Consider the following 7500-nt stretch of genomic DNA (forward strand, 5'->3'; position numbering starts at 1 on the left):
GTCTACGTCAACGGCACGCACCTTGGCTACACCTTAGTATCCGCCTAGAAATCTTCTTCTCGCTACTTTTTCCTCATTTGATGAGGACCAGTCTCCGCTTGCCTCCTTCATTCCCAAAAGGAATTCTGGGTAATTCGGCCGTTCCATGACAAGGGAAGACCCCCGATTCTCATTTCATAGATTTTCTTATGAGTGTGGAGCCACCCAGTCCTACAGGCAAAATACAGCATCGATTGAAGTTTTTAGCTTTCAAAACTTGCTCAAATTGTATCGTTAGCTCCTGGAATTCGTCCACAGAAAGGCCAGAGAGACGACTTCACTGGTGCTGTGAACCGCCATGTTTACAACAGAGCGCTTTAGGCGTTCCACTCTGCATGAAATCATCTCTCACCTCTGTCTCGAGAAGACCAGACACGCACGGTTCTTACGTTACGTTTATGCCCCTGTAGAATAAACCGAAATCTCAACTCCTTGTCAAAGTTAACCAGCATCTTATTATCTTTGGTAGGCTAAAATACTCGTCACATTTGTTGGAACACCCATCGCCGTTTTCCCCTTCCTGAATGGGGGGGGGGGGGGGGGGAAGGGGGATGTGGTATAAGCTACGATCTTGTAACACGATGATTCTGACCATTCGCTGAGTGTTCCAACTAAATATGTCTAGTATTGTAGGTTACAATTGATATCGCCCATTATGTAAAATTTGACATTCAAAGTATCCAGCCTACCAACAAGAGATTCAAAGGCATTAAATTTATCTACTGTCGAGTCTGGTGGCCGGTACCAAGAGATAACAAGAAAAGGCTTGGATCGGGGTTTACGGATCTCGATACAAAGATTCTCAAGTTGGTCGATACAGAAGTCAGAGCGAATTGAGTAATTTATACAGTTACGAATATAAAAACAAACGCCCCCGCCAGAACGACTATTAAATGACCTGTCACGGCGTACAATTTCATAGCCCGGAATATGTACCTCATTGTCATGGATTGAAGAATCAAGTCTCGTTTCATTGATCGCTAGTATATCAATAGTGCTGGCGGCAAGAAAAACTCTAAGTTCATCAATATGTTTTGGCAAACTTGTAATACTTAATGAGGCCATTTTAAAGCCGCGCTTAGAAGGAAGAAAAGTGCATGAATCAGAATTAAAATTATTGGGCTCAGTTGCAGCGGCATCATTTGTGGATGAATTTGGACTTTGAAATTGTAGAAACTCAGAATGAGCCCCGGGAACATGTACGGAAGGCGGTTCTCTAGAACTACATATATAACATCATTCAGATAAACATCTGGTCAGGTTAGTAACTAGAACGGACACATCTTGATCGTTGAGATGCAGCCCACCATCATTGAGGTGATCCTTGGAAATATTGTTGTGTCTTAACAGTTGCCGTCCATTCTGATTGCAGTATCTACTAAGTAGTTTGTTTACAGTTCTGATATGGTCCTCCGGTGTCTTGTCTGATCTTGTTATCACTTCAGATATTATAACTTCCGCTTCAGACTTACTCTCAATCATTCTTGCCAAATCCACAATGCTATCAGCAATTTGATTAGGATTTGGTCTTAAATTACTCTTTAGATCATTCGTTCCCACGTAAAGGATGACTCGTCGAGGGTCCTTAGCAAGGGCAGGTTTCAGATAGTGTTCCATGTCAGAAGTTGTTGCTCCAGGAAACGCCTTTACAACTACCCTGTGGCCGACTTTCCTTGCAATTCTCTAACCCTGTACGCGCTTTATCAATTATCATATTTCCCTTGAAGCTGAAATAGCTGAAATAGCTTCCCTTCAAGCTGAAATAGCTGCTTTATCAATTATCATACTTCCCTTGAAGCTGAAGTAGCTGCACCCTGCCAGCAGAGCCTTTCTTAACTCGATGAGAAGGAAAGGACTCTGCAGAAATCGTCTTTATTGAGTTTGTGCAAGCCGTTTCTTGGAGACAGTGTCAAACTCAGGCCAAGCCTCGATAGCACTCCTAGACGCCATATTGATTTTCGCACTGAAGGCTCGATTTTGACCTTCGCTTTTTCAAAAATATGATGCGCACGCTGCCTAAACCAGTTTGACCGGAGTGACTAGCCCAGAAACTTGGGCTGCGGTGACTTCTGTAAGTATGACTTTTTTAATGCATGCAAATGACAAAATCGTTTTTACTGTAGATTTAACATTGCTCGTATCCTAGAGTTGTCTTTCTTTTAGCATTTAGGTGACTTAAAATCAGCGTGATCGCGTATTTTGTAGATTGTCTGTCATAGGGGCTTTTGAAAAAAAAAATGCAAAACTGTTATGGCGGTAGATTATTACGTTATTTTAATTTAGGGCACCAGCAAATTAGATGTAGCAATTTCTAAAGATGTTTTACATTTGAATAGTTAATCCTCTTTTGTAACATTTGGTTTGTATGGGAAATAAACTTATTTCGAGTATCATTTCTTGTGCTTCAGAGTGTTCTTAGTCATATGATTTCTGTTTAATGATTCGAAAATGAACTGTGACCCTTCAGTCGGGTTGGGCACCATCGTTGGAACAACATTGTTGCTGTTTTCCCCAGGCTTCTTTGCACGTTCTTAAGTTGCTTGGTCTTTCAGCTGTCAGAGAGATGGGCAATATGCAATCGCACTGGTTTGCATCATACTCTGAGGTTGTCAAGGACAGGATCTGTATGTCCCCAGCGCCACCAATGACGCCCTCTTTTTCTTTCGAGTCTTCATCGCATTGATTGGTTGCCCCTGCAGCCCCCAAAAAAGTTGTGTATTCTAGCAGAAAGGTCAGTCCTCTCCAAGAAGAATAGCCTGCGAGCAAGCTCTCGACGAAAGAGGTGAAAGACAGCTTCCACGGGTGTTTTTTCCTCCGCGCCCCCTCGAGAGAGATCGCTCGCAGGCTACAAGAAGGACAGTAGCTAGACTTTTGTGCCAGAAGAAGGACTACCGCGCACCGGTGGCTCAGTTGGTTGAGCATGGGGCTGTCATGCGGGAGGTCGTGAGTTCGACTCCGGCCGGACCAACACTCAGGGTCTTAAAATAACTGAGGAGAATGTGCTACCTTTGTAATTACATCTGCAAATGGTTAGACTTTCAAGTCTTCTCAGATAAGGACTGTAAACCGGAGGTCCCATCTCATAACCCTTCTGGGAAATTAAATAGTATGGGACGTTAAAGAACCCACTCACTATTCGATAAGAGTAGGGGACGTAGTCCCTGGTGTTGTGGTCTGAACTTATCTGGACGGGGGAATCTCTCACTTCCTAAAATAAAATTGTAAACTGTGTAATAAGCAGTCTGGATAAAGTCCCCCGAAAAACATTGTAAATTAGTCCTGAAAAGCCCCGAGGGGAGAGACTAATAGCTTCACTCACTCACTCTCTCACTAATCCCGCATTCTGGATTTGCGAAGGGTCTCATTTAAACTTCTAGATACTACATATTGGAACTTTGTTCTTGCCTCAAAATGTCACTAGTTTGTCTTACGAAGGGTCGGTGTTTTCCAAGAGTTGGTAATATTTAATTAGTTTTAATGTATATATTAGGCTCGCCTGAAAGCAGAGCTCCTCACTTATGATATATTTTTGTATTTGTTTTCAGATGTTTTTTACAACTAGTCATCATACGACTAGACCGGCCTGCTCCTTGCTATAAATTAGTCTATTTCCATTGCTATTTATTGCTCTTTTCGTCCTATTACGACCTTTTACGTCACCATTACTCAGACTGTTCACCTGCTCGTGCTTGTTCTTTCTTCCGCTGCTCATCACACAGGCTCTCTTTCTCTCGCTTTCATTCCCGCGTTGTTTGTTACTGATATTTCGCCTGATTTCCCGTGCTCTCAGTCGTTCTCTTTCACACTGGGCATCGCTAAGTCGTCGCCTGCCTATTGTTTTTTTCTCTCTCATTTTGTCCTCTTCCCTCGTTGTACAACATTTTTAAAATACTATTTTTTGGTTGTCTTCAAAAGTTTTGCATTTTTTACTAAAACGAAATGTCAAATGTAGTACGCTGGCCATGCAGCTTCCCGCCAAAAACAAAAATTTCGGGCTCCAACCTGTGCAACTTCCCACCAAAAAACGCATGTTGTAGCAGTGTGACATTTCGCGTATTGGCGGCTAACATGAAAGGTTGAACGTACCGACGGACGGTTGTGCGATGATATCATGATCAAAACCAAAATTTCCCTCATCGATGAGTTACCTTATTTTCGTAGGCACGGCCCGCTATTAAAAAAGACTAACCTTGTTTCTCCCGACAACTTGGTTTGCAAGGTCTTCAGCCACACCTTCAAAACTCGGTCCGTCTTTCCTAGTTGACAAGATAACACCAAGACAGCACGCCCAGCTGCACTGTGGGTTTTTGTATACGTGGTATAGACTCTTACCCAGAGACTCAAGATAGCGAACTAAGACAGAAGAGAACAGAGAGCCCGTAAGCGACATTTAACTTCCCCCCCCCCCCCCCCCCATTTGTCTGCGAGAAAATTGCCCTGATGTTTTAAAGGATGCAAACTCTGTCACACGATGTCTTCATTGAAAAATTTCCGGGTTGGCATCGTTTGATACTACTCTGGTTTGGAGAGATTTGAATTTAGCTTTAAAAGTTACTATTCAAAAACCCAAAACAAAATTTCGGGCTTTAGGTCCAACCACTAAATTCTTTTGCAAATGGCGAGAATGACACTACTCCCATCTCTCTTTTTTGTGGGTGCTAGGGATTGATGACACATTAAATTGAAACACTCTGCTTTTGGGGACAAAGGGGTTCCGAATACTGACCGACGACAAGCCCGATCACCATGACATTGGCTGTGACCAGTAGGACAGTGACGCCAACAGAATCTTTGTCCTTTTCGATAGAGTAGTCGACCATCTCTGAAGGAATTCTCAACAAGGCACCAACACTCAGATTAAAGAACGTAGCTATTAAGGATGCCAGCTGCAACAGGTGTTCAAACTAGTCAGGGATTGGCTGAACTTGTGCATACGCCACAGCGTAGAACCCAGACGCCATTGCAGCCATTCCGATGTAGGTTTTACCTTCGGCGCCAATTAGGGACAAATCGGAAGTGAGAGCGAGCTTCCGGATTGTTTCTACAATTTCCCAGTACCAGGAACGCTCGCTGTAGTTTTCATAGAGGAAGCGCATGCCTTCAACGATCTCGTACCGTTTTGGTTGCGTATTTCGGGCGCGGGTTTTTTATGTGAGGCCGATAGTACAGGATGTATAATACTGTAACAATGAAAAGTGGAAACAATACAGGGTAGGCAGATCCGACATAAACGGCTGTAATGTAGGTGTTGTGAGTCTTGTCGAAGCACTTCAAGCTGTAATCCGCCTTCAGATAGTAACTGCAGTTCTTTAATGTCAGGTCCTGAAAGAAATCAACTTGTCATCAACGAGCAAATGACAATTTAGGGGGCTCTGTCACGCCCCCTCTTTGGACGCTGTAGATGATCTTAAAAAGATGTTTTAAGATGATATGGTGTTTTTTCACTTACAACCAAGTGGAGACTATGTACTGTTTTTGGTTATTACGAACATTAATGGAAATGTATTAGTTTTACTAAATCTTGGAACTCGTTTTGAAGAAGTGACCAAGAATGTACTGGCGATAACTCCTCCAGCAGAAATTTATTGGGAATCTTTCTGGCTCTTTTATCTCAAAGATGATGTAGACGTGACGAATGGAGGTCATAGAAAGTGAAAGGAAAGGAAAATCGAGAGTGAGGTGACAGGGCCCCCTTAAAATTATCATACATTAGAGTCACGTTTTCATTTTATGTTACATCTACAGATAATAATTTCTTATACATGTTTCTAAGACGTCTTACCCTCAGACATTGGTTATGGCGTATGCAGAAGTGACTTAACCAAACATTCGTTTTGAGCAACTTGCCGTACATCGAGGTTTCCGCATTAGTTTTGGCCCAATTGCAATTTTTATGCATATAACGGAACAGTTTTGGCTGAGGTTAAACATGATGTCGAAAATTATCAACGCTTTTATCTGGGGTGCTCAACAACAGCTAGTATAGTCCTTTGACAACAGAGAAAAAACCCCTCTTTTAACCGGAAGCAAATGTTAACCTCTAGCGACAGTTTGAGCAGTTAGGTGCTTTTAAGCCTTGTTTATACTGCACTTGTTAGAAAATCAAATCAACCTGGCAGATTTGGTGACAAGCAGAAGGAAGCATCCGAAGTATTCTTGAAGTAACGTCTGGAAAGGTGATGAACAAGACGAGAAAGGCGATGCGGTAACAATGCGTTTTAGTCAGCGAAATTGCCACCTCCTTTTCTGCATTTGACATGTTCTTTCTTAACCTAAGGATATGGAAAAACGTCTAACTTAGTTTAAAGGAGGCTCAAACCAGTTTCAACACTATAAGAAACTACATTAATAAAAGGATTGAGCCAGAGCATTTTATCACCAAGCGGTTCGGTTGTGATACCATGAAAACTTAACAAAATAAGCTCAATATTGTGACTTTGTGACTTTTAAGTCACCTAACCTATTAAAACAGATTCCATGTTACCGGGCGTCAGTTCAGTAATAGATCGCAGGTGACGTCAAAATGTGGTAAGGACAAAAAAAAAGGCGCACGAGGCAATAGCCGAGTGTGTCACTGATGTTCTTATGGTGCTGATTACTTTCCAGCAATAAAAACATGGGGCTTACCGAGTTGCTTTTTGAAATGTAAGTGTTTAAAAACATAATATAGGGTGTTTCATCAGTCAGTCCTCGTAATAGGGCAGTGTCTTGAAATTTTTGAAACTGGATTGAGCCACCTTAATTAGTTGCATCAAAAGAAAATGAGGGGACAGAGAGGGAGGCTCCCGGTCCAGCCCTTGGGATATGTCATGTCCACGAAAGTTATTTTTAGACGAGCGGAAGTCTTTGTTCTAGTGGAAGTCTGTCTTCCGAGACGTCCGCATGCATTTTGAAAAGCCATGATGAATATTTATTCATCAGCCTTTCACGTGCGCCGCCATTTTCTCTTTTCACTAAGAACCTGAGAGCGAGACAAGACTGCATGCGGACGTCTCGGAAGACAGACTTCCGACTTCCGCTCGTCTAAAAATAACTTTCGTGGACATGACATATCCCGGCCAATTCCCTGAGACTCCCTCTCTGTCCTCTCATTTTCTCTTGGTTGCATGTGATGACGATGAGGACAATTCTGTGTCGTATCCTTTTTTTATTTACACTCCAATCGTAGAGTGGCTTGTTGTTTCCAGTCAGTGACTTCGAGCATTTACCCTTCCAACAACAACTTGCCACAGAGGATCACAATCACGAGAGCTCCACCCTCTACTTAAATTATAGTGTATGGGTTCTTAAATTTCCCATGTTCTATGAACAGGATCAACGCTAGATGGGATATACAGTTTATTGTTGTTATCTGTGACGACTAAAGAGTGTATCCATTTGAAGATGTTATTTCAAAAGCAGCGCTTTCTCCTCAAACTCTGAGGGTGGGGTCAGTTAGAGTTTGAACCTGCCATCTCCTAC

At 42.5% G+C, this 7500-nt stretch overlaps 1 pseudogene; it reads right to left on the reverse strand.

The window, feature by feature from the left end:
- Nucleotides 1–7500, reverse strand: part of LOC137971763 (uncharacterized) — a 27460-nt pseudogene that overhangs the window by 13468 nt on the left and 6492 nt on the right.

Source organism: Montipora foliosa, chromosome 9 (assembly GCF_036669935.1).
Source record: "Montipora foliosa isolate CH-2021 chromosome 9, ASM3666993v2, whole genome shotgun sequence".
NCBI lineage: Eukaryota > Metazoa > Cnidaria > Anthozoa > Scleractinia > Acroporidae > Montipora > Montipora foliosa.